The sequence below is a fragment of the Ambystoma mexicanum genome, chromosome 13 (genome assembly GCF_040938575.1).
Source record: "Ambystoma mexicanum isolate Mex_15411 chromosome 13, UKY_AmexF1_1, whole genome shotgun sequence".
NCBI lineage: Eukaryota > Metazoa > Chordata > Amphibia > Caudata > Ambystomatidae > Ambystoma > Ambystoma mexicanum.
In genome coordinates this window covers 271,292,539-271,316,776 of record NC_090938.1, presented here as the reverse complement: position 1 = coordinate 271,316,776, position 24,238 = coordinate 271,292,539, and positions in this window count along the sequence as shown.

Here is a 24,238-nt window from a genome sequence, read left to right as displayed (position 1 = left end):
ATTACAAGGATAGTGTTGTAACCAGCACAAGGAGGCAGGTCAGTTATAAAGTCCATTGACAAGGTGTGCCATGGTGCCGGTGGAATATCCAAGGGTTGAAGTAGGCCGGCTGGCCTTTTCTTTTGACCCTTGTTTTGGGCGCAAATTCCGCAAGACAATACAAAAGACTTTATGTCTTTTCCCTAAGAAGGCCACCAGAAGTGGCGTTTGATTTTTTCCTCCGTTTTAGCGATACCAGGGTGTCCTTCCATTAATGATTCATGATGATGGGCAATAGCAAGTTCTTGCAATTCTTTACTAGGCAGAAACAACCGCTCCTGGAAGTAGGGTAAGTCATCCTTAACGGTGTAATGAGGACCCTTTTGACTCCATTCCAGTAAGGCTGAAGAGTCTAGAAGTTGTTTTACATGCGTTTGGATGTCCTCAATAGTTTGCAACGAAGTTAGGCCTAAGATTCTTTGTTCAGGTATGATTGGCACAGGTTCTAAACTCGAATTGGGTTCTTCCATGCCAATCCGGGATAAGGCGTCCGCTTTACCATTCTTGCAGCCAGGGCGATAGGTAATTACAAAATCAAATTCCGCAAAGAATAGAGCCCATCGGAGTTGTCGTGAAGATTGAGCCTTGGCCGTCTTTAAATACTGTAGATTTCTGTGGTCCGTAATTACGGTGATGGTGTGTCTTGCCCCGAGAAGGTAGTGACGCAAAGCCTTGAAAGCAGATTTAATAGCCAGTGACTCTTTGTCGGTAATTGTGTAGTTGATTTCAGGAGGAGAAAATTTCCTGGACCAAAAGGCCACAGGGCTTTAGTTGGTTAGTTTCTGGGTCTCTTTGCGACAGGACAGCTCCCATGGCCGAACTGGATGCGTCGGTTTCCACAATGTAAGGGAGATCTGGGTGCGGGTGCTTCAATATAGGTGCAGAGGTGAATTTGGTTTTCAGGTCCTGAAAGGCTTGTTCGGCCTCAAGAGTCCATTCAAAGCGTTTGTTCTTCTTTAGGAGAGCTGTGATGGGTTGGACTGTTCGGGAAAATTCCGGGATGAATCTTCGATAGAAATTGGCGAAGCCGAGCATGCTCTGAACTCCCTTCACCGAGCTAGGAGATGGCCATTTGAGGATGGCGTCCACCTTTCGCGAGTCCATTCGGACTCCTTGAGGTGTCAGGATGAATCCGAGAAACTCCACTTCTCTGGTATGAAAAACGCATTTTTCGAGCTTTGCAAATAGTCTGTGCTGGCGCAATTTCTCAAGAACTGCCCTAACATGTTTTCTGTGATCGGATTCTGAAGAGGAGTACACCAGGATGTCGTCAATATAAACAATGACACAGATGTCGATAAGTTCCCGAAGAACATCATTCATAAAGTACTGAAAGGCGGCAGGTGCATTGCACAAACCGAAGGGCATCACCTGATATTCGAAGAGCCCAAATTTGGTGCGGAATGCAGTCTTCCATTCGTCGCCTTCTTTTATACGCACCAGGTGATAAGCTCCTCGGAGATCTAACTTGGTGTACACACAAGCGTCTTTCACCTGGTCGATAAGCTCAGGGATCAGGGGCAGAGGATAACGATTCTTAATCGTTATTTGATTTAGGGCGCGATAGTCTATGCATGTTCTAAGGTCGCCCTCTTTTTTCGGCATGAAGAACAGAGCTGAGGAGACAGGATACTTGGACGGGCGAATAAAACCATTGGCTAGGTACTGATCTAAATACTGACGCAAATGTAGGTTCTCAGGTTCCGTAAGAGCATAAATCCTACTACAAGGTAGTTGAGCATTGGGTACCAGATCGATTTGGCAATCATAAGACCGATGGGGAGGTAACGTGTTAGCCTGTTCCTTCTGAAAAACGTCTTGGAATTCTTGGTATTCTGACGGTAGCTGTACAGGGGTGGAAGTTGCTGAGGCTAGACCCATAACTGGATTTCATGGGTAACAAGTTGGTTCACAATCAGGAAAACTTATCTTCTTTGCTCGCCAGTCAATTCTGGGATTATGTGTTTCTAACCAAGGAATTCCAAGAATTCCTTGAAATTGTGGGGCCTTGATCACATCAAACACGATTGCTTCCCGATGTCCATCCTGACCCACCAGTGTCATTTCAACAGTGGAATGCGTTACAGGCCCTGAGGCTATTTCGGTTCCATCAACTGTAGTAATGACATCTTGGGTTACTTTCGGGCGGAGAGGGAGCTTAATCCTGGAAGCCAATTCACGGTCTATGTAATTTCCAATAGCTCCACTGTCGATGTATGCTTTTATAGCATGCAACAGCTGAGGCTGTTTTGGGTCCACGAGCACCATTGGCATGACAAAATGCGAGGTCAAAGAGTTTGTTTTCAAGCTCGGCAAGCGGACCCCTACGCTTGTCGGGCTAGGTCGTTTCCCGAATCAGGTGTCAATAAATCGTTATCAGTGGCTCCAACCACCTTCTTAGGTGGTTTAACCGGACAATTTCGAAGAAAGTGACCGGAAGTCCCGCAATACAGGCAAAGTTGCATTTGCCGCCTTCTCTCTCGTTCCTTCTGTGTTAATGGTCCTTTAACACCGCCGATTTGCATAGGTTCGGCTACGTCGGTACTCTTGGAGTTAGCGTAGGTTTTGATCGGTACTCGGGTTTCGTACTTGAACCGATCTGCTTTTCTATTTTGAAGTCTGTGATCAAGTTGAACCACCAAGTCTATGTAGTCTGCGCAGACCTGGGGTGGATCTACTATCTGAGCTAGAACATCCTTAAGCTCTCCGCGCAGGCCTCGATGAAACAATGTGATCCTTTTGTTTTCTGGCCATCCAGTTTCCACAACCAGTCTATTAAAGGTGGCAACGTAGGACAGAAGATCCTGATTACCTTGTCATAAGGATAGCAGTTTGTTATCAAGGGCCTGTCCTTGAGAGTGTCGAGCAAACAGTCTTTCCATGCTGGCCTGGAAACCCTGAAAATTCTGGAGAATGGGATCATCCTGATTTACCAATGGAATAGACCAATCAGCAGCACTGCCACTGAGGTAAGATAGTATAAAGGCTACCTTGGTCTGGTCGTTAGGGAAGGCCCCGGGTCTGCATAGAAAGTGTAAACGACATTGGTTCATAAAGACGGCATATTTCTTGGGATCCCCCGCAAAACGTTCAGGCGGGGCCAAAGGCATATGTCCAGGTAAATTGATTTGTACCGGGTTATTCAAACCCATTGATGTGGAAGTATCTCCGGAATTAGGTAAAGGAGTGTACCCTGCCTGGGCCTGCAATAACCTTTTGGCCAGGTCATCTGTTCTTTCCTTGGATATGATCAGTTCTCTTTTGAGAGCGTTAGTCTCCTGGCGGGCTGAGTGCACTTCTGCCCGTAATTCCCCCAAAAGCTGGGCCAGCTGATCTGTCTCGGAAGTCTCCATAGCGCCCGGGTGGGAAATTGTGGGTAGGCTTTGCGTTCTGTCACGCTCACCTGATTCCCACGGAGGCGCAGGTCTGGCTTCGAGTGCTGATGCTTCTTCTATGGTGAAGCGCAGGACTCTGAAGATGGACTCACTGGCTCGCAGGAATATTCCCCTTTGCGTGAAAAGGGAGTATTACCCACTGACGGAATAAAGCTCAAGCCTCCCACTCCCTACCAACCCTCCACGATACCCTTCCTCGATTCCCTGTGAAGTCTCACCTTAGGGTCTGGAAGGATGAGTTCTCCATCCTGCTTCTGATGCAGGGGCGCGTTGAAACCCAGTTACTTCACTGGATTGAGGTTTGATGGGAGTTCACATAAGATTCACTATTCAGGTAAGGCGCTGTAAGAGTTCTGTAGCAAGTTCAAAAGTTCAAGCTTAATAATAATGTTCATTGTCTTTTTGCAGCAAGCGCTAACGCTTATGTCTTTTTCCCCTTGGGGGCCGGGGTTCGGAATGCCGGAGATATGGCGCCGACCCGAAGTGAAACGTGCAGTTCCAGTAAATAACAGGTAAGTTCTGGATGAGCGTTCGGGTAATGTCTTTGCATTCGCTCATTCTATGTCTTTGTCTTTTTTCCCCATAGGGGCCGGGGTCCGGAATGCCAGGAAGCGGCAGGACCCGAAATGAAATGGGAATGACCCAACAGGTAAGTCTTAGAAGGAAACTGAGCTTTTCCTATTCCCTTCCTTCTCTCACCTTGTGTTCTTGTCTTTTTCTCTCTAGGCTCTGGGATGTGGCTGCGGATCCGGATGATCGCTGCTGAAGATGGAGGTGCCCAGGAAAGGTGAGTGAAATGCAGCGCTGCAGCGATCGAAGCAAAATGCTTTTAAAATGATGTCTTCCATTTCAGGATCGTCGGTGTGAAGTCTCCGTGATGCAGCTTTAGCAGGTAAGGTCTTCTTTCTTCCCAATTCTCTCTTAGCAGGTGACCCAGGATGCTGACAGGCGTGGCTGAAGTCCAGATGCAGGAGCTGACACAGTGAGCGTCCAGCTGCGAGGAGCAGAACAACGCGAAGCGTGAGTTGCTGATCGGGCGTGCTTTAAATAGCTTTGGAAGAAGTTCCAGGTATGTATCCTTCCACCGATCAGGTATGTATCCTTCCCCGACCACACCCAGGGGAAAGTAGTTCCACAGGTAAAGTAGTTCCATTCAGGCCTCCAGAGGGCCTGGATGTAGCAGCATGGTCTGCATCAGGTAAGTGCACCTTAAAACACTTGAACACATGTCTAGCTTTATGAGCCTGGCGCCTAAGGCGCCAGGACAGGGGTCCAACATGAGCCTAGCACCTAAGGCGCCAGGACTGTGTCCAAAGGGCCCCAGCTTGGGCCCGCTGGCACTTCCCTGGGGGAAATGATGCCTGCCTCTGGGGTTGCTGGGTCGGACCTGGCTCCTTGGAAGTAGGCATCATGACAAGAAGTGACATCAAATGACCCATGACCTCTGATTACATCACATGAAGTGTTGTCATTTGACCCCACCCCGAAGTGACATCACGGGAAGCAATGGAACACAACCTTTCACCCCTTTACAAAACAGTAAGTGACATCACATAGCATTGTTCCTAAGTACACTACGAAAAATATGGTCATGGTTTCACTGTAATGTGATATACATTTCATACAAGAATCGATCACCATATGTATTGTTAATATCAGTGTGTATAGGCCCATATTACCAAATGACTGTGAATGCAAGCAGAAGTCCAAGGCTACTGATGTGTTATTATATAGCACTTAAACGCACGTGCTTTATACAGAATGAATACACATACAATATCACCCAACCTGTGTTGGTACACATTTACCAACCTCAAATGGATGAAAGGTTGAGTTGGCCTTGCCCTGATTCAAACCAGCAAGCTGCCGATCACACTCACATCGCTGCAGCGAGCGCTCAACCCACTGAGCTATCTTACCGGCTATAGCTATCTAACCAGCTATAATAAAATGAGCAATTACATGGGACTCATCAGCAGTCTGGCGGTATCACAGTGCAAATCGCGTTACCGCTACTCGGTCCGGCGCGATTAGCGCTGGATCACGAGTAGCGGTTTGGGTGGTTATTGCCCATTCTCCAATGGGGTTGGTAATTCCACTGGCAGTAATAGCACCAAAAATGGGCAGTAAGTGGGAATTTTGACCTACCAGCTTTTTGTTGGAGGTAAAACTTCAACTCACTGCCCAACTTGAGATTGGGCCAGCCCTTAAATGTGGCGGTAATAGCGTTACCGCCGCATTTAAGGACTACCGCCCAACTCATGATGAAGCCCATGTTCTCAACATCAGAAAGCAAATTACACTTTCTAGTGATTACCATTAAACTGGTAACCAATTTAACAGCAAGCCAGTTCATCTTCAGGTATGGGCAAACGTTGCCCACGTCATACCTGCGTAGATCTACTTTTCAGGCTTAAGAGGTTGGCATCACACGGCAGCCCGTACTCTGGGCACTCGTTACCTCAAACATGCCAACAAACATCCTGAACAACATGGCATGCAGGTAGGAAAAATAGACACATTACAACAAGGCATTCATTGTGGCACAATGAAATCAAAGGCCATTTTATGAGCTATGGCCAAACATTTCTACACTGTACACAAGCTTTTAGGCACAAGAATTTTTCCAAGTGACCGAGGACACTGAGATGGGATGTCTTGTGATGATCATAACAGAGTCAACAGCAGAAAAAAACATGCTATAACTTACAACTTGCAAAAAGCAAAATACATAGCCCAAAATGGATGCTTATTCTTCTGTAAATGCTTTTTAGATGTTTTTTTCTGCGTTGTGAATTTGAGGTTTTTAAGACCAGACTGAATCAGTGACTCACCCCCTGAAGTGTGCCTGAAATAAACCTTTAATGAGCCTTGCACTTATTGCATAGAATTCCAGAAAGACAAATTACTTGTTATTCCTATTCTTTCTTACTTAGGGCCACGGTTCAAAGTGGTACACTTGTGGAACACCCCTTTTTATTTTTTAAATTTTTTTAGCAAGCCTGAACAAGAAAGCTAGCCACTCAAGAAACAGTGGCTCTGCCCTCTCCTCTGTTCTGCACCTTCCACTTCTCCCCCTTCTATGCACTTTCCCCCCTTTTCCCTTTTCCATGCACTTGCGCGTTCTCAATGTCACTGGGCCTAGTGATATGGTTGTTTTTGTTTCTCCCTTGTTCCCCTCCCTTTGCCTGGTCGCGCTCTGAAACACTTGTGTACGAGCGCGATACAAATAAAATATCATATCATATCATAAAAAGTCACATGGTGCTTGCCCCAGCCCAGAAGCTTCCATTAAAAATAAAGCATATTCTTTGTAGAGGTAGCAAGGGAGACCACAGGGGCAGCAGGGGAGACCTCAGGGAGTGCAGCAACCACCCCTAAATGATGTCCCTGCACATGCCATTGTGTTCCAAATAATTGAAGATAATTATCCATTCATTGCCAGATCGGAGAGCTAGCTGCTCTTTTACTGGCAAGCTGCTTGAGCTTGAGTCATTTGCATATGTTGTTGAATGGCCCGTTTGTGTACGGTTAATCTAATAGTTGAATTTCCCATAGATTCTATATTAGGTTAATGGATCTGTCCATATTGATGGTCGCCCAGCCCGCTGAAACCCCCGGTTGTATACTAATTGACCTTTTCACAATTGACCTCGGGAGAATTGACCTAATTTAGAAGGTCAATTAGGACATAAATGCGGGGGGAAACCCCCTGCAACCCCCCACCCAATCCAAACCCCCCCGCAACCCACTACCCAATCCCCTCATATTATTTATAATCCAAAAGCAATGCAATACATATATAAAATAACTAAAATAATATAAAGGTCCATTGTGCAGAAGGTCAATTAGGACAACTATAATTAGGTCAATTGTGCAAAAGGTCAATTTTAAAAGGTCAATTTGGGTAATACCGAAACCTCCACTGCAAGCCAACCGGACTCACAGGTAAGCGTCTTAAACAACCAGGCGCTTAAACTTGGAGTAGTTAATTATGGACTAGGACTAAATTTGGGACAACCGCACTTATTGAGGCACTAAATGTTATTAATATTTGTAACCTCGCTTTACACATCCCAGGTATTTTACTGGGGACTAGGCATCCAGGCATGCCCTCCCCTAACCACAACACTCCCCCAAGAAAGGCCATGTTTACTTTGAACAGCTCTTAAAGCGACGCACACGGGCTATACTTATGTAATGACACCAAGCTGTAGACTTTGCGCATGCCAGTTCCCTCACAGGGGACCATGAATCATGGCATGCCCTCACCCAATCACAACACTGGCCAAGACAGGCTATGCAAATCTTGGTAGAGCTAATAAAGTTAAGTTTCACAATTAGGTACGACATGGAATTGCACTAGGTCCAGCTCCCATGCCGTGGGCGTCACCTATAGGGGAAACCAGGCACGGTTTAATAAACAGCCTTCCTACATGCATCCAGGGAAGGCATTTTGACCGCCAAATAGATATAAGGTGTCCACTCTGTGACCATGAACTATACAGATGTATTTCTGGACGCACATTGTGCCCTACGGGCGTGTTAACAATTTTAGCAATGTGCAAGTATGACCAAGCCCATCTACAGGGGTAACTCTTATCACCTCTCACTCCCGGCACCTACAAGCGCCACAGCAGGACAACAGATCAGAACTGTAGACAACATACACTCTGCCCGGACACTAGACAGTAATACACCCTAATTTTGTATATTGCTACAATCACGCTAAGTAACTTAATTCTGCTTGAGCCACTGCTGGACCATGATTCCTGACGGTCAACTCTTTCTCCTTAGCTTTGCTAACTAACAAACTGCTGAATAGCACGCCACATTGGGCGTCAGCTGGGGCCGCCGTTCCCTTTTCCTAAACAGGACTATATTGGTAACAGACCATACCGGGGCAAGAACAGGACAATGGACCCGGACCACTTTCCACTACCCTTCAGCAATGACTTCACCATCACACCACTCTGTAAGAACGTGAGCTTACCATTACTCGTCTACGAAAGCAACTAAAGGCCAGAACTCCATCCTCTTAGCTAAACAAAACCTTTTTCTTCCCTGGCGCATTCCATCTTGAGCAACCAATATTGCTCATTTATGAATGTATTAACATGTTGGGAATCACTGATTCTGGTGTTGAATGTATGCACATACACATGGTACTAGGTCACTATATGAATCACAGCCTTGAGAAACACAGCTCAGGGTCGATCCACATGTCGGCTGACTTCTCATAAATATAGCACCAACAAATTGGCTTAAATCCATCTTTTTGCAAATACCTACTGTTTGAAAGAACTCAGTGGGCCTCATTACGACCCTGGCGGAAAGTTACCGCCAGGGCCGTGACTTTACCGCCATGGTGCTAACTACGTTAACACCATGGCGGTAAGGGGATTTACCGCCCCATTCCGACCTTGGCGGGGCGGTAAATCCCCAATCCCCATTTACCCTTCCCCATTCCCATTTTTGCCCCATAGGGCATAATGGGAGTGGGGAAGGCGTTAATTACGCCACCGTAAATTACGGTGGCGTAATTAACACCAAGTTCCCTTACCGCCATGGATTTTTACACCCGCTAGAAGCAGGTGTAAAATCCGCCATGGCGGAAAGGGAACTCGTGATTGGCGCGCTCAGCTGAAGAGCTCAATATTTATTTATTTATATTTTATTTATTTTATTTGATTGTATAAAGCACACTACAGCCCGTTGGCATTGAGGCGCTATGAAGGACATGTATGAAGGCTTGATTCAAGGTTACATTAATGTGGCCCAAGGGGTTACTTAATGCAGAGTGCTCAGTTACATTTAGTTTAATATCTTCTTTGCAACATACCTTTTGGAGAAAGAAGGGGACTTTCTAATTGGAACCCCATCACTAGCAGCATGATAACTTATCAAGGACCAAGATCAAGCACAGTGATCTACCTTTTCTAGTGCCCCACAACTACTCCACAGTCTACAATTTGGCGGAGTTACACTTTCTGCAACATCTTCATTGTCACCAATTTAAAACCACATTGGCTCTGAGAACGTTCTAATTCCAATACATGTGCATAGTATGGCAGCAGGAAATCCCTGCTGTCGCCTTTTCCAGCGGCAGAGAAAAGCAACCGTTCGGCACGCACAGTAAATGTTCTCATCAGCAGGCTGGGTCCCCCTGGAAATCACACTCTATTTAAATGGATTTAAACTCCCAATCAGCCCGCTTTATCAAACTATTCATTCTCTTAGAGCTGATGCACAGCCAGGCCATAGTGATACACCTAATTCTCCAAGTCCACATTCTAAAGATTACAGTTTCACTTTCCTATCTTTGTTCCACCATTAAAGAAGGATCCCCTGGGACTGACCTCCTGTTTTGCAATTTTCCAGTTTTTCCGGTTTTCCCAAGGAATATCACATTTCTGGCTTTCCCATTGTGCCAGGGTTCTCAGCCTGTTGTAGAGTGCAACCGCTGTGGCTCTGTGCCTTTATAGTGAGCCAGGAGGAAATGGAGATGTCACTCTCCAAACTGTGCCCCAAGCCTCAGACAACATCAGCCTGGAGGATCCCCATGACCCCGTCTTATACTGCCTTAATCCCCATGATGATGAGGCCTACAACCTCTGCCAGGGGCTGTCATCAAGTACCAGATCTGACAGGGAGAGGATACTGCTGGCCTGACTGCACAGGCTCCGAGATGAGAAGAGACCTGAAAAAAGAGAATGAAAAGCACAGAGGCACAGCAGTGTAGAAGAAACAACAGTGCCCAGGTCCGAACTGGAGGTACTTCCAGCACCCCACCTTCAAAAACTGCCAGTATTACCGGCACCAGTAATGCCGGCGAACTCCACGCATTGAGTCCTATGGGACTCCATGGAAGGGGAAGCAACTGCCATTACTGGCACTTGGAATTTGCTGGTGATTCCGGCAGACCAAGTGCCAGTAACGGTATTACCGTTTGGAGGTGTCCCACCATATTTACCTGCGTGATACCACTAAACATGTAATGAGGCCCAATGTATTGCTGCTGAGGACTAACCCTTGCTTCATCCCTAAAGTGATGTCAAGTTTTCACATCAGCTAGATCATCTCTTTGCCAGTGTTCTTTCCGAATCTGGCCAGAACAATAGACAGGGCATTGTAGGTGGAGGATGCCAAGATAGCTCTGAGGTTTTACCTAGCCAGCACTGAATCCTTCACACAGTTGTCGCAACTGCTGATCGCCTATATTGATCAGAACAAGGGTCAGGCAACATCGAAGTAAGGCACAGCCCAAATGGATTATCGATTGTATCAATTTTTGTTCTGAAATGGCCAATCTTACAATATAAGAAAACTGTCTGGAATATTACAAAAAACAATAGATTCCACAACGGCTATTTTATTGAATATGACGTTAGAAGAAAAAGGAATAAGACTAATGGCACTTCAAAACAGGATGGCTCTCAATATAATATTAGTTGATCGTGGGGGAGTTTGCAAACTCGTAAAAACTGCATGCTGTGTGTATATAGATGACTACTCCCCTACGATATTTAAAGCGATCCGGAAATTACATGTCATAAGTTCCACACTCTCTACTGAAGAAGGGGGTTGGGGGATAGGATCCTGGTTTTGGGGATTATTGCGGTCTTGGGGATGGAAGTTAATTTCGATACTAATGATGGTACTTGGGATATTCATAACATGCTGCTGTTGCATACAATGCTTACCAATAGTCTGCACTGAAATAACTGATGGATGTACTAAGGGATGTATGCACATGGTGTCGATAGGAAAACAAACGCATGGCCAAAATAACAGAGACACTGAGGAAACAAAAACAGTAAAACAATTCATGGCGATAGACATTAATGATGAAGATGGTTCAGACATAGATACCCCAGACTTATCCTCATTGGAGGAGGATACAATGAATAAATAAGACATTTGGCATACGGCCAAAAGGAGGTTTGTCAATCTGGAAAATTGAATACCCTTCATTTGAATGATAGATGTAACTTGATGGCCGTGGGCCAACGGTTTTATGCACCGAATTATAGAAATATAAACTGCTATGCTTGACCAACGAGCGGCCATTTTAAATGTAGCAAGAATCGCCATTTTGCTTGTTAACCATTGCTCATTGCTTTCTGTCTAAAAACTGCTTTGCAGCTTGCAATTCTTGCGGATTCTGCTTACTCTGCTCAACTGTTAACATTGTTGTCTGAATATGAAAGGACAAGGTCGCGGGACTGAAGAGTTTGTTGAAACTCCTCATGAGTAGCCCAGAGAGGAATGCCCACACTCCCTCTCTGTAGCGTTGGGAGAGAGCTGCAGGGCATTTAATCACTTCACAGCTGCCAGCCAGTCTCGTACGATGGTAGAATATGTTAGAATAAAACAGCTAAAGGCTTGAATTATGCTCTTCCTACGGCCCCCTTCGCAAAACCCTTTAGAACGTGTCGGCTCCCAGGACACAAATAGTACCTCATAGATAGCAAAGCTTGGAATGTGGCTCTTCCCCCGTGTGCAACTTGCTTCCAAGAACAGAACCACCGTGTTCTGTTCAACAACTAAAAGATGCCTCCGCACTTTCTGATTGCACATTGTTACTAGAATAGACATCGAAAGTGTCATAATCGTCATACTCGTCGGATATGTCCATCGTCATCCCGAGTTCAAAGGAACTTAATAAAGAGGGGTGTTAAACATGACATTGTTGATTGTATGATATGCATTTTGTATATATGTAACTGATGTACGTAATTCGCTCTCTTGCGTCTCTCGAGGTCTAGGAAACTCACGTCGCGGGGCGTGAGATCAGAATTGGCCAATTGATACTATTTTTTGCTTGCAATAAACCCTAGCATTGGGAATTTGAACCTAGTGTCTGGCGCATCTTTTCATGTATGGTTATTGCCTTGTTTCCATAGCACGAGGCACCCCTAGGGGCCCCTTTCAGTACATCTCCTGAAATAACTTTGGAGATGGAATTTGGTACCTTGCCCTCAGTGCTTCCAGCATCTCATTTAAAGAGAGAGAATACCTTGTTGCTGATGTTTTAGGACACAGGGATCCTGGGCAGGGACTGTTGAGTAGAATTCTTGTCACCCTAGGCCAAAAACGTGCCATTTTGTTCCCCACTTTATCATGATGCCAGATTTGATGTTCCAGAGCCAAATCATCATCCCTTGGTTCCTCTCTACCGGTGGTGCCCTGGAAAACTGCCCAGAAATACCTTTTTGGAGAACTAGCCATGGTCCTGGATTAACTCGTCCGTGGTAATCAGGTTACACTTTGCTGCTCATATAGCAAAACATTCACTGATGCAAACAGGAGATGGCATCTCAACCGGAGAAGCAAAAAAATACCTTTGAAGAGAGGGGAGTTGTGGTGGAGGTTTTTGTCTTGCAATTGAAGCTTCTTGGAGCTGTTTTGGCTATTTTGAGATTTACGTTTAGCTATCTGCTAAGCTTTGACAGCTTTAAAAGCTGGAGACAGCTTCTGAGAAGGATTGGACAGTGTCTGTCATCTTTTGGCTGTAGTCATATTTTACTTTATTTTATTATTTTGGAATTTATTGCAGAGCATAGCACTTACAATTAACTATGACATTTTGACAAAAACACCAGATTTCACATCAAAGTTCCATTAGTAGCTGGTATGCACAAGTGTGAATCACAACTGTGTTAGCTTCTTTTAGGGTGTGAGACATATTTTTGCTTGTTATTGAACATTTAACATTTTCTTGAAGTCAAAGAAGGCTTCAAACAAAAACGTAAAATAGTTACAAAACCGAAATATACGCATTGCAAAAGGATATCTTGAGCTTGCACTTTTGAAACCTGTGGAAAGTTGTGAAGATGCCTACGTTTAAAGCGTGCAGCAAATTCCTGGGGTAAAACAGCAGTCAGGAGGACCTCAATGGCCATTCAGAAAGCTAAAGATTTACCTGATTCCAGACAGTGGTCTACCTTCAGGTGACCCTTCAACACAGCCAAACCTGTAAAGAAGAAACGACAAGACAAGGCCAGACTTGGTAAGTGGCGTGGATGAATAAAGGGCAGAAAGCTGTTCACTGCCGGCATACAGGACATGACCAATTTGTGACTACTTCTTGTGAGACGTTGAGACTCTAACAAATAGCAAGCACTGTTGTAAATGATCATCAACATTGGATACGAAGCATCTGCATAACTGAAGGGGTGGTTGAGCTTGTCAGTGTTCAGTCAGTAGTACGTGGGTTCCTGTAGAGCAGTTAACTATAGATTAGTGCCTTTAGTTATTCAAGAGGCAGAAGGGTCCTAGTTGCATACTTTCCCGCCACATGTTTATGTGATCCAGTTCTCCATCTGTTCCTTCTGTACCCTTCTCTTATGTGCTGAGCCAGAAGTCATTGAAAACTCAACAGTTGGTTGTTTTCTCCACCTACCAATTCTCCATGGGACCCAGAGAGATCTATTATACCATCAAGGTGGTGGATGTCTCCAGAGGACTTCATGCAACTTCTATGGTGGAGTACGAGGGACCTTACAATACCCTACCATTGATGAACACTTGTCACTTGTGTTGGTCAAAAATACCACATCAGCTGAGCAAGTATTTGTTCCAGTATCTAACTATGATTAATTTGGTAAAGACCTGACAAGGCACGTTGGGATGTGGAAATGTAGGATTACATATGGAGTATGTTAAAGGATTGATGAATTGCTGGTATATGTTTTTAGGAATTTTATGTGTTTTGTTGGGAGAAGTGTATTTTAATGTATTGAAATTTTAAATCAAGATGTTATGTAAAGGAGTGTGATGATTTTGTGTAAGGTTTTAATGTGGTTCTTTAAATAAATACAGAAATAAACATGTCACTTTTAACTGACCAGTCAGCCATCAAGAGCAATGAGCAGTGAGGAGTGGGGACCAACTGTCTCTTTGGAAAGAAAGACTTACCATAAATAAAGATTAATTTCGAGATCAGTAGTAGATCAGAGTACCAAAACAGCTCAGGCCAGTTGGAAGCAATCAGAATCATGTTTCTGAACTTCTGCACATCCTTGAGCAACCTTATTAACAGTGTTGGAATGAAGGTACACAGAAACATACCCAACCAATCCAGAAGAAAGTTCTCCCCAATGAATTATGCTATTTCCCCATCAGTGGTACATAGAAATTATGCTTTGGTTTGTGTCTTGCAGTAAACAAATCGGTCTGAGCGGCACCCCACTCCAGAAAAATGCTATTCACTACCACTCGAAGTTCTCATCCATTACGGGAGTGACAGAGGCTAGTAAATTGTTCTGCCTCGGTGCTGAAAAAACCCTGGGCTTGGAATGTTCCTGGAAAAATATTGCCACAGCTGCACTACAATCAGGCACTGTGAGCAAGAGCGGATCCTCCCCTGCTTGTTCACATAACAGAATGGATTTAGGGGCCAAATTAATGGCCTTCAACTTCAACATGTCTATATAGTTCTTTTTCCATTGTGCAGACAGTGGCAGACAGCAGACAGGGTACTTGCAGCGTACCACAGTGGGGACCCCAACCAAGCTCTGAAACATTGTTTTTTAGAAAAACCATAAGGGAATGACTCTTTGCGCTAAGAGACGCAATCCGGTAGCATTTGTGTACACTTGAAGTTGTCTCTGGGGACCCTGGGTGTTGCCATTCAATCAAAGATTTGCATAACTTTGATATCAAACCCGTTTCCCTTGTTGGGATGATGAATCATTCCAAATCTAGTGAAAGCTCTCCAAAATAATTTCTGTTTCCACTTATGCTGAGAAAGTACCCCGTTCACTTGTAAGTAGACAAACAGATAACATTTCACAATATCCAGCTGTTGGTCTAGTAATGTGATAGAACAAACTTTTCTCTCCACAACTGACCTCTCTAAGTATGCTTTCGAACCAAACCTGAACTCTGATGGCATCCTTCAATTCTTCAAGAAATGTGTAGGTCCAAATACAGTGGAGATGAGAAAGACAAGAACATAAGTGAAACTGGATATTTATGATCTTGAAGCGGAGGAGCCAAGTTCTGTCCCTACTCTAAATACTCCAGCTGTCCCGTCTATACTCATTTTGTGCCTACATCTGTAACGTATTCGGATCAATTGAATCCACAGAGAGCAGCATATGGGATCTGCCCAGTGTCTATCAGAATACCTGCACCTATCAATATGCCGACACCAAAGAGGACCTGGACAGAGAAATATCCATTAAGGAAGCCTTATATGCATTTGAGACCCCAAAGGATAGAGTCAGACGAGGATGTCATTTCACTAGTGCATTAATGACCACAATATGGCAGATATTGAGTGTGAAAAGGAAACTACACAATACATACTGGCCTTCTTCTTTAGGTGGGGTGGAAAGGTACAACAGGTCAATTGTGGATGTATTAAAGAAATGTGTGGCTGAAGCAGGTTCTAGTTGGGATATTCAGCTTCCATTAGTTTTAATGGCCATTAGGTCGACTCCCGCTAAATCAACAAATCTCATCCTCATGAAATACTGACAGGAAGAAAAATGGTGCTGCCTCAGCATCTACTCTACAAGGCCCATGAACAGACATTTTTAAATGCCTCCACAATTTACGAATATATGGAAGAGTTGAGGAAGCACTTACAACACAATATGATATAATATGATTGGTTATTTATAACACACTTAACACCCAGAGGTTTCTAAGCGTGGACCCTGTGATCGAACCTGTGTTGCTCTGTGTCATCTTGCTTCCAAGGTGAGCACTTTGCCCTCGAGCTATCCTCCCGAGACATGCATTTGCATTTGTGCAGCGGAATTTAGAGAAGGCTGCTGACAGTGCAAAAACATATTATGATAGGAAGACATCTGTAAAGGAATACCAGGTAGGAGATCAGGTTAATAAGTTTAATTTTGAAAAGGGCAAGCATAAAAACTCTAAATTTCTTGCAGCGTGGCAGGGGCCATTCATAATAACAGACAAGATCTCACCCGTAGTGTACAGGATAGCTAAAATGGAGGGTGATGTGACAGTGGTGCAGTTTGTACATGTAAATCAAATAAAACCGTTTCACCCGAAACATGAAGTAAAGAAGCTTAAACACGTTGAAACTAGTTAAAAAAAAAGAAAAGTGCAGGTACTTAGTACTAATACATGGAAAGTACTATGGGGTTCTGGTATAAGGGCACAATGTGGGGAGATGTATGTTTTTGGAATTGCATGACATGGATGTTTTTGATTTGTATAATGGTACGTTTATTTTCAGGTATTCAAGCGTGGCAGACTTGTACATATGTCTGAATAATGATAACTAATTTTATTTTTAGGTATAATGGCAATTTTATTTGTAGGTGTTTCAGTGAAAGAGGGTTGAAAGATATATTGTGCTAGGTACATAATTTGTCTTTTTCTTTTTACTCCAGATAACAATTTGATTGCCTCGTCAGCACTGGGATTGTGGAGCATTGGACCCCTGGAGGATACCACGGGATCAAAGGCCCTGGGAAGGCCCCCGGACTGAAAAAGGGGGATGAAGGTAAGGAGCCCGAGACGCCATGAAGATTACGCCTTTGGAGGAGGTCCCATGGAGTGCCAAACTGGAAGAACTCTGCCAATGACAGCGTTGAGTGCGCCTTTAGTTAATGCACCAGATACACCTGTGGCATAATACCGGGAACTATCTTACCACAGGAGACACACAGATTTTTATTTTTTTATTTTCATTTTCTTTTATTGTTTCTTTACATTTGATTAAATGACATGGATGTGTTGTATGTTGTCTGGAAATGTTAATGATGTAATTGTGCCTGAAACACATAAAAAAAACTATATATAATTGGATCACCAATAAAATATATATATATATATATATATATATATATATATATATATATATTCAGTGAAAAAACTTTGTTAAAGGGACGTTATGGTTAAGTTTCGCTACTAAAAACCTATGAAATTCAGTAAAAAAACTTTGTTAAAGGGACGTTATGGTTAAGGTTCGCTACTAAAAACCTATGAAATTCAGTGAAAAACCTTTGTTAAAGGGACGTTATGGTTCAAAGTAAAACCGAAAAACCCCTGAAATTCGGCAGTTATGGTAAGATAAGCAACCATAAATCGCGCCACCATGCACTGCTAACACCCAGGACATCTACGATGACATCACAAATGTCATTGATGACATCACTGATGACATCACATGTCTGGCTCTCCCTTTTTTCCCTTTACTGACATATCTAGGCCACATAGTTTTTTTCAGTAACAGTCAGGAAGTAAAAATTGAAAAGGTACTATATTTGTAGACTTAGGGTCAAGTCACATCATATGAAACATATACATAGCGGAAGACACAGGCTTGAAAGAGAGCAATCCTTTCTGTGCATGAAGATAATCATTAGGGTTATCAGCACTTTCTCATAGTTTTATTTTTATTACTCTACCTTCCTTGTATATGCTCATATTTGTATACATTATACTCACTCTCCTTTCCTTTGGGTGCAGTCACATCATGTGATACACATACATATGGTAAGTAGCAGCTTTGAAACAGAGCAATAGTTTCTCTGCATAAAGACAATCAGTTAGGTTAATAACTCTTTCTGCTACTACGTCTGCTTTTTTGTTTACTTCACTGTCCCTGTATATAGTCATATTTGTATGTGTTGTTGTATCTTTGTGTTTTGTCTGTAATAATTATGTATTAAGTGTTTTTTTATTATCTACTTATTACATGTTTCACAGTACGCAAAACTCTAATAAGAAAGCAGTTATCATTTCACTATTCAACATGGGAAGATTATGAATATGGCACCTTCATCATGTATGCTGCACACACTGCCTATGTTTCTGCATGAGTAGCTTAGTATACTGGATAGAACTTCATAATAGAATGCTATTTATATCAATGCATTGCTTAATGCACTAATTAGCTCATGATATTTATCCCAATGATCCTTGACAGTTTTTGGTCAGCATTATAAGAATCCCTCGTACAGTGTTTTTATGAAAAGTAAATGCACATGTGATGTCATCAGTGATGTCATCAATGACATTTGTGATGTCATCTTTGATGTCCTGGGTGTTAGTGTTAGCAGTGCACGGTGGCACAAGTTATGGTTGCTTATTTTACCATAACTGCCGAATTTCAGGGGTTTTTCGGTTTTACTTTGAACCATAACGTCCCTTTAACAAAAGTTTTTCACTGAATTTCATAGGTTTTTTAGTAGCGCAACTTAACCATAACGTCCCTTTAACAATGTTTTTTTACTGAATTTCATAGGTTTTTAGTAGCGAAACTTAACCATAACATCCCTTTAACAAAGTGTTTTTACTGAATTTCATAGGGTTTTAGTAGCACAACTTAACCATAATATCCCGACTTTAAATACATGTAACATAGAACATACTGAACTCCTAGCTAGTGATTTCGATGTCTGTGGACTACCGCCATGTCCGCGGACATATAGAAAATCTGAGCGTGGTGAATGTAAATTTAAATAGTGTGCCCCATTTCCCCTTTGAGGTTGGCTCTGAAAAGAGCCGTTTTATTTTATTTTTTTGCAGATGCTTGACAGACACCTGTTATTTTGTATTTCTTTTCTTCTTTTTTTCTTACTTTACTCCTAAAATCTTCACATAACCTTCTCCAAAGCAACCCTTACATTCCAAAACAGCATGGCATTTCCCATAAAAGATAGGGAAATGCCATCTTCTTTAAAATAAACAGCATTACTGGAATCAATATTCTCATTATTACAGAAGAACATACCAGTTCTAAGCATGAAGGCACACATGCCTCGGTTGATTACACACCTAGCATTGTTTTGCTGAGGACAAAAAACTGAACTATTGTCCCATATTGCCCTAGGTAGTAATCCAGAAAAAATTACTTTGGCATTTGGAAGGATGTTCATTACTGCTTGAACCAAGTGTTCCAAATCTGCCAACAAAGTAGGGGCACTGACATAGCCCAAACGGAAAGCACCATAGTGCAAAACTACCACATGGGGACTGTTGATCCTGCCCATATCTTCACAAACTTGTACAATTCCCTGTACATTGCAATCAGGCACAGTGCTCCACATGACCTCCACTCCTTTAACATCAAAATTCTTTGCAACATGCCTGCATTAAGCATACTGTTGTAAACCATGCACAAACATATCTCCGAGCACCAACACCCTGACTTTCTCCACTTCTGCCATCTTCACTACACACAGTCTCTTTCAACACAAATCACAAACTCAACATCTGATTGGCTGATCCCTACAGTCTTCTTTCCATGCTGGATTTGCTGGAAAACCCCGGATGTAGCACGCCCTGTCCACGGACAGCCGCGGTGTCCGTGGACCGCGTAACTCTTGGACAGCCCTTCTACCATTTCCACTTCACTCTCTGTGCCATTCCCTCATTGCATACAGCTAAGCAGTCACACAATACGGAGAACGTCCTCAGAACACCCCCATTTTGTTTATTTTCGAACATTTCAGGACACCGCGAGTGTTCTTATAACACATGCAACTTGCCAGCGAACAATACGGACAGCGTCTTCATGACACCCCCTACGAACATTTCAGGACACCGCGAGGGTTCGGAAAGGCGTGCTGTTTGACACAGCGGGGAAAAGCTATGGGCTCCTGCAGGAGGGCGACCAGTTCCCAGCTATGCTACTCACCGGTCCCCGATGCAAGCAGACCCAGGCTTCTCCGCGTCACTTTCAGTGCTGGCAGGTTCAGGGGAGCAGGGGACGTCTCGTCGTCGTGTAGATTCTGCAGCAGCAGAGTTGAGTTGAGGGCATCCCAAACACAGTGAACCCGCACAGTTTGTTACCATAGCAGGGCAACGGAGCGGCTGTGTGTATCTCAGCCAAATGTACATTACTCACTTCAGACCTGGGAATGCCAAGTGTACGAATCGTGTGAGAGTGACAAGGACTCGAAATACAACACAACCTGACGGCGGTTGCAGAGCAAGGCTCCTGGGTAGGCTGGTCAGTCTGCTGGATGGCCCAGAGACACTTCCGAATGCTTACGTGCCGGAGATGGTGAAGATGCCGAGAATAGCTGTCCCCGCCATTCCAAGGGTCGAAGTACCAGTACAGGCCTTCTGGTTCGATCAGAGGTAGAAAGGGTTTCACAAAGTGACAGCAGTGCAGAGAAGCAGTCCTTCAGTGATTCACCAGCGATTCCTCGGTTCAGCCTCATGGTTGCAGGATACTTGGCTCCTGTATTCCTTTATTCGTGAGAACTCAGGAGATCAACATTGTAGTGACGTTTCCAGCCCCCTCTTATCCACGGTTCCCTTCGTGCCAAAACGGAGGGGACCCAATGGGAGATCCGCTCATCAAACACTCACTCCATACGTGGACCTATCACGGACCACGGTGGTCCCAGGCATTCATACCACACTAGACTCTCTGGCACCCAGGATGTGTATTGGGACCAGACATCCCAGCCCACATCCTGGAGGCACACTCAAGGCCTGTAGAAGCCAGCGAAAGCATCTGTGTTTCGCGGGAAAGTACATGCCCAAATAAGGAAGGCCCCGGGTCGGCTCGACCTGGGGAAGGTGAAGGGGGCAAGATGGTCAGCGGACAGGACAAAGGAGCCTCGTGGTCTGGCCATTTTGGGAGCCAGGCCACCATTTTGGGCTAAGAGCGAGAAACGCGCTTAAAACGCCAAATGGAGCTCAAAAACACAAGAAACGATCGCTGCAACCATTCCCGTCCATGATTCACTTGCACTGATCATTTACAATCCAAACAGAGTATCTAGGGCCTGTAGAAGACTAGAGACCCAAGAGAGCAGTAACTTAGCTTACAGTGCCCTCTTGTGTCAGGTTGCACGAAAGCTGCAACATGATAAAGAAACTACGGAAAACAGTGTTTCCCGGTACTGACTGTCTTAAGGGCATGTCAGTTTCCCCGTAAGAATGGAGCGAAAGCCCAGAGGAGTGCGGCAGAAGGCTGCACTTCCCTGGCAAAGTCTAGATCATGGTGAAAACAACAGAAAAAAGTTTAGGGGTTGCCACATGGAAGGAAAATTACCCACAATTAAGAAATCTTTCCTAACACAAATGAAAGGGGAAAATCCTAAACTATTGAGATGGTCGTCATCCTGCAAGGGTTTGATTTCACCATTGAGCACAGGTCAGGGTAACACCACCAAGATGGTGATGGTATCTCCAGGATGTTTGACTGACTGGAGTAAGGAGATTCATCCAGGAGTGGATTAAATCCTGCTGTCCCTTAGTCTGGGGGGGGGGGACGAGTGTTAGGGAGAATTCTCATAAATGTGCTACTTTCCTTTACCTTTTGACACCCCCAGCAACTTTGCTGGATTTCTAGGACTTGCATTTTTACCTGGAACTTGTATGAGCCTTTTTTCTCCCACTCTTTCATGTATTTTGATGTGTGTTTTACCTTTCTGTTCTTTAGATATGGAGTTTTAGACAACTCCATAGGCATCATCTTTTTCTTGTGTGTCACATAGCACCCTCAGTGCATTGGCACAGGGATGTCTTTCAGACTTCCCAAGGTTTGAATACCTTCCCTGGGACTATCTACTGTCTCCCAGTGAATGTAAAGTTAAATTGACTTTGTTAGTCTTTTTAAATTGCTAAACCCAGCACACACTGCCTTGCAGCAGAGTGCTGGAGGGAATACCTAATATTCCCTATACCTAGAAAACTCATGTAGCCCTCAAAAGCAACCTTTTCCTCTCAGAATGACTGGTGGCAGTGGAATTCCTATGATTTTCCCGACCACAACCCATTTAAACGCTTCGGTAGCTAAAATCCACCGAAGCCATGTTTTTCAAGATGGAGACTGAGCCCACTCTGTAAAAACAGTTTCCGATCAACTATTTGCCATTTCTTTTTGGAAAGGCCCTTCTAGTGTGTGTCTCTGCGCGCCAAACCAGGTTTGGTCCCTTTGTTCATTTGCCTTTGGCGGCTTCAGTACTGAAGCCCCCCTCTGGTTCCTGAGTGTCTGGGGTGGACAGGATGTGAGGGAGGTGCCCAAAACTCCCTGTGATTAGTCTACTAGGAGACCTGAATGCACTCTGGAGTGATTGGCTGGCTGACTGTCCGGCAAGGACAGCCACCCTGCTGGGTGAGTGGCAGCCAGGCTGGAATGAATGGGAGCAAACTGTTTAAAAGCAGGTCTCTGGGACTTGGAAGGGAGAGTCGATCACTGGAATGAAAGAACCGAAGATGAGTTGAAGGAAGATGACTGCTGCAACTCCTAGACCGTTGGTTTGCCCCGTGAACCCCTGCTGCAGGTCTGAATAGCCTGAAACTCCCTTGACAGAGAAGCCCCTTCAAGGACGAGTTCTTCCCTTGAGCTGGTGGGAACAACCAACTCACAAGTCACCTGGAAACCATCTCCATACTGGTCGAATTTTCTTCAGAGTGCTTTTGAAAACCAGATACCAAGCGAGAAGTATACCCATTTGTGGACTTTAAGGCACTCACACTTTAAACCAATGTTTTGCCAAGCTTCTGGATCCTTCCCCGTGCAGTGCAGGAACCTCTCGACTTTCTCCCTCTTGTCCCCATGACTGAGGCCCAGGAACAGGGAGATCTGCAGGAACTGCCAGGAACAATTGCCTCAGCTACAGCTTTTCTTCATTATAAAGGTACTGTGCAAACGCGGTTGAGAAATCCTCTCTGCCTCAGTGAAAGTTTGTGAAACTTTCCCAACTTTGGAGTCTTGTTCGCTCCTAATCTGACATATAACTCTTTTTCATGCAAACTAATTCTAAGAACATTGGCAAAGACTTAACTGTTTACTACCAGAACTGTGCCATCCTATCCAAGACACTGATCCATTGACTTTGGCCCAGGCCTACTGTATTGAATTGCCTCTTGTAGTGAACTGAAACTATTTGCCATGCCTGAGAAAGTATTTGTGCTTAATTCCTATAACCTGTGTCTTTTTACCCCTTTTTGAAGTTGCTGACGTGCCATTTTGCTCCCACTTCAGGGGAGCCTAACTTGTTCAGAAACGTATTGGTTTGGTACTGGAGTGTATTATAGTGTGATATTGAGCTGTTTATTGCTAGTGGAATGTTTCTAAAGGGCTGTGTAAATACATTAATATTGTTTTACCAAGAAACCTTCAGTAAGTGTTTGTTTGAACCACTGTGATTGCAAGTCCTTTGTGTAACACCTTGTACTGCTCACATCCCTCTTGAGATAATTCTGGCTGCTCAGCCCTACTACTACAAAACTGTGTAGTACAGACTTATACCAAAGTTGAGATTGTGCTTACACCTGTAGTCTTAATTGTGTGTAGTGTTCCCAAAGGGTACTGCATGTAATTCTGCCTAACAACCAGCAGTGATATCCCTGCATGAATTAGACAACTCTGAAGCCAGTAATATGAATGGAAGAGAAACAGATATTTAATGGAGAAGGGCTGACCTGCGCCATTTGGGCATCAACACCACATTGACAGAAGAAAGTGGGGTCAAGCCAACATCAAAATTGTATCCAACCACTGCAGACAATGCCCATTTAGATGTGTTTGTGGACGTAGTAATTGATGACCTAAGGATACTGGAGGGAAAAGAACCAACAGGAAAAAAAAGTCTGTTCTAAATTTAAAAAACAATGGGAAGCTATAAATGCAATAAGAAATGATTACACAATTGTCATAAAACCCTCAGATAAGGGATGGAATGTGGTAGTGATGGACAAACAAGATTAGATGTTGGAAGCATCTCGACAATTGAGGGATTTGAGACACTATCAAAGGCTGGTCTAAAACCCAACTCAAGAATACCGAAAAACATATGAGGAAATGACAAAAGGATGGCTCGAGAATGGGCTATTAGAATAGGAAGAAA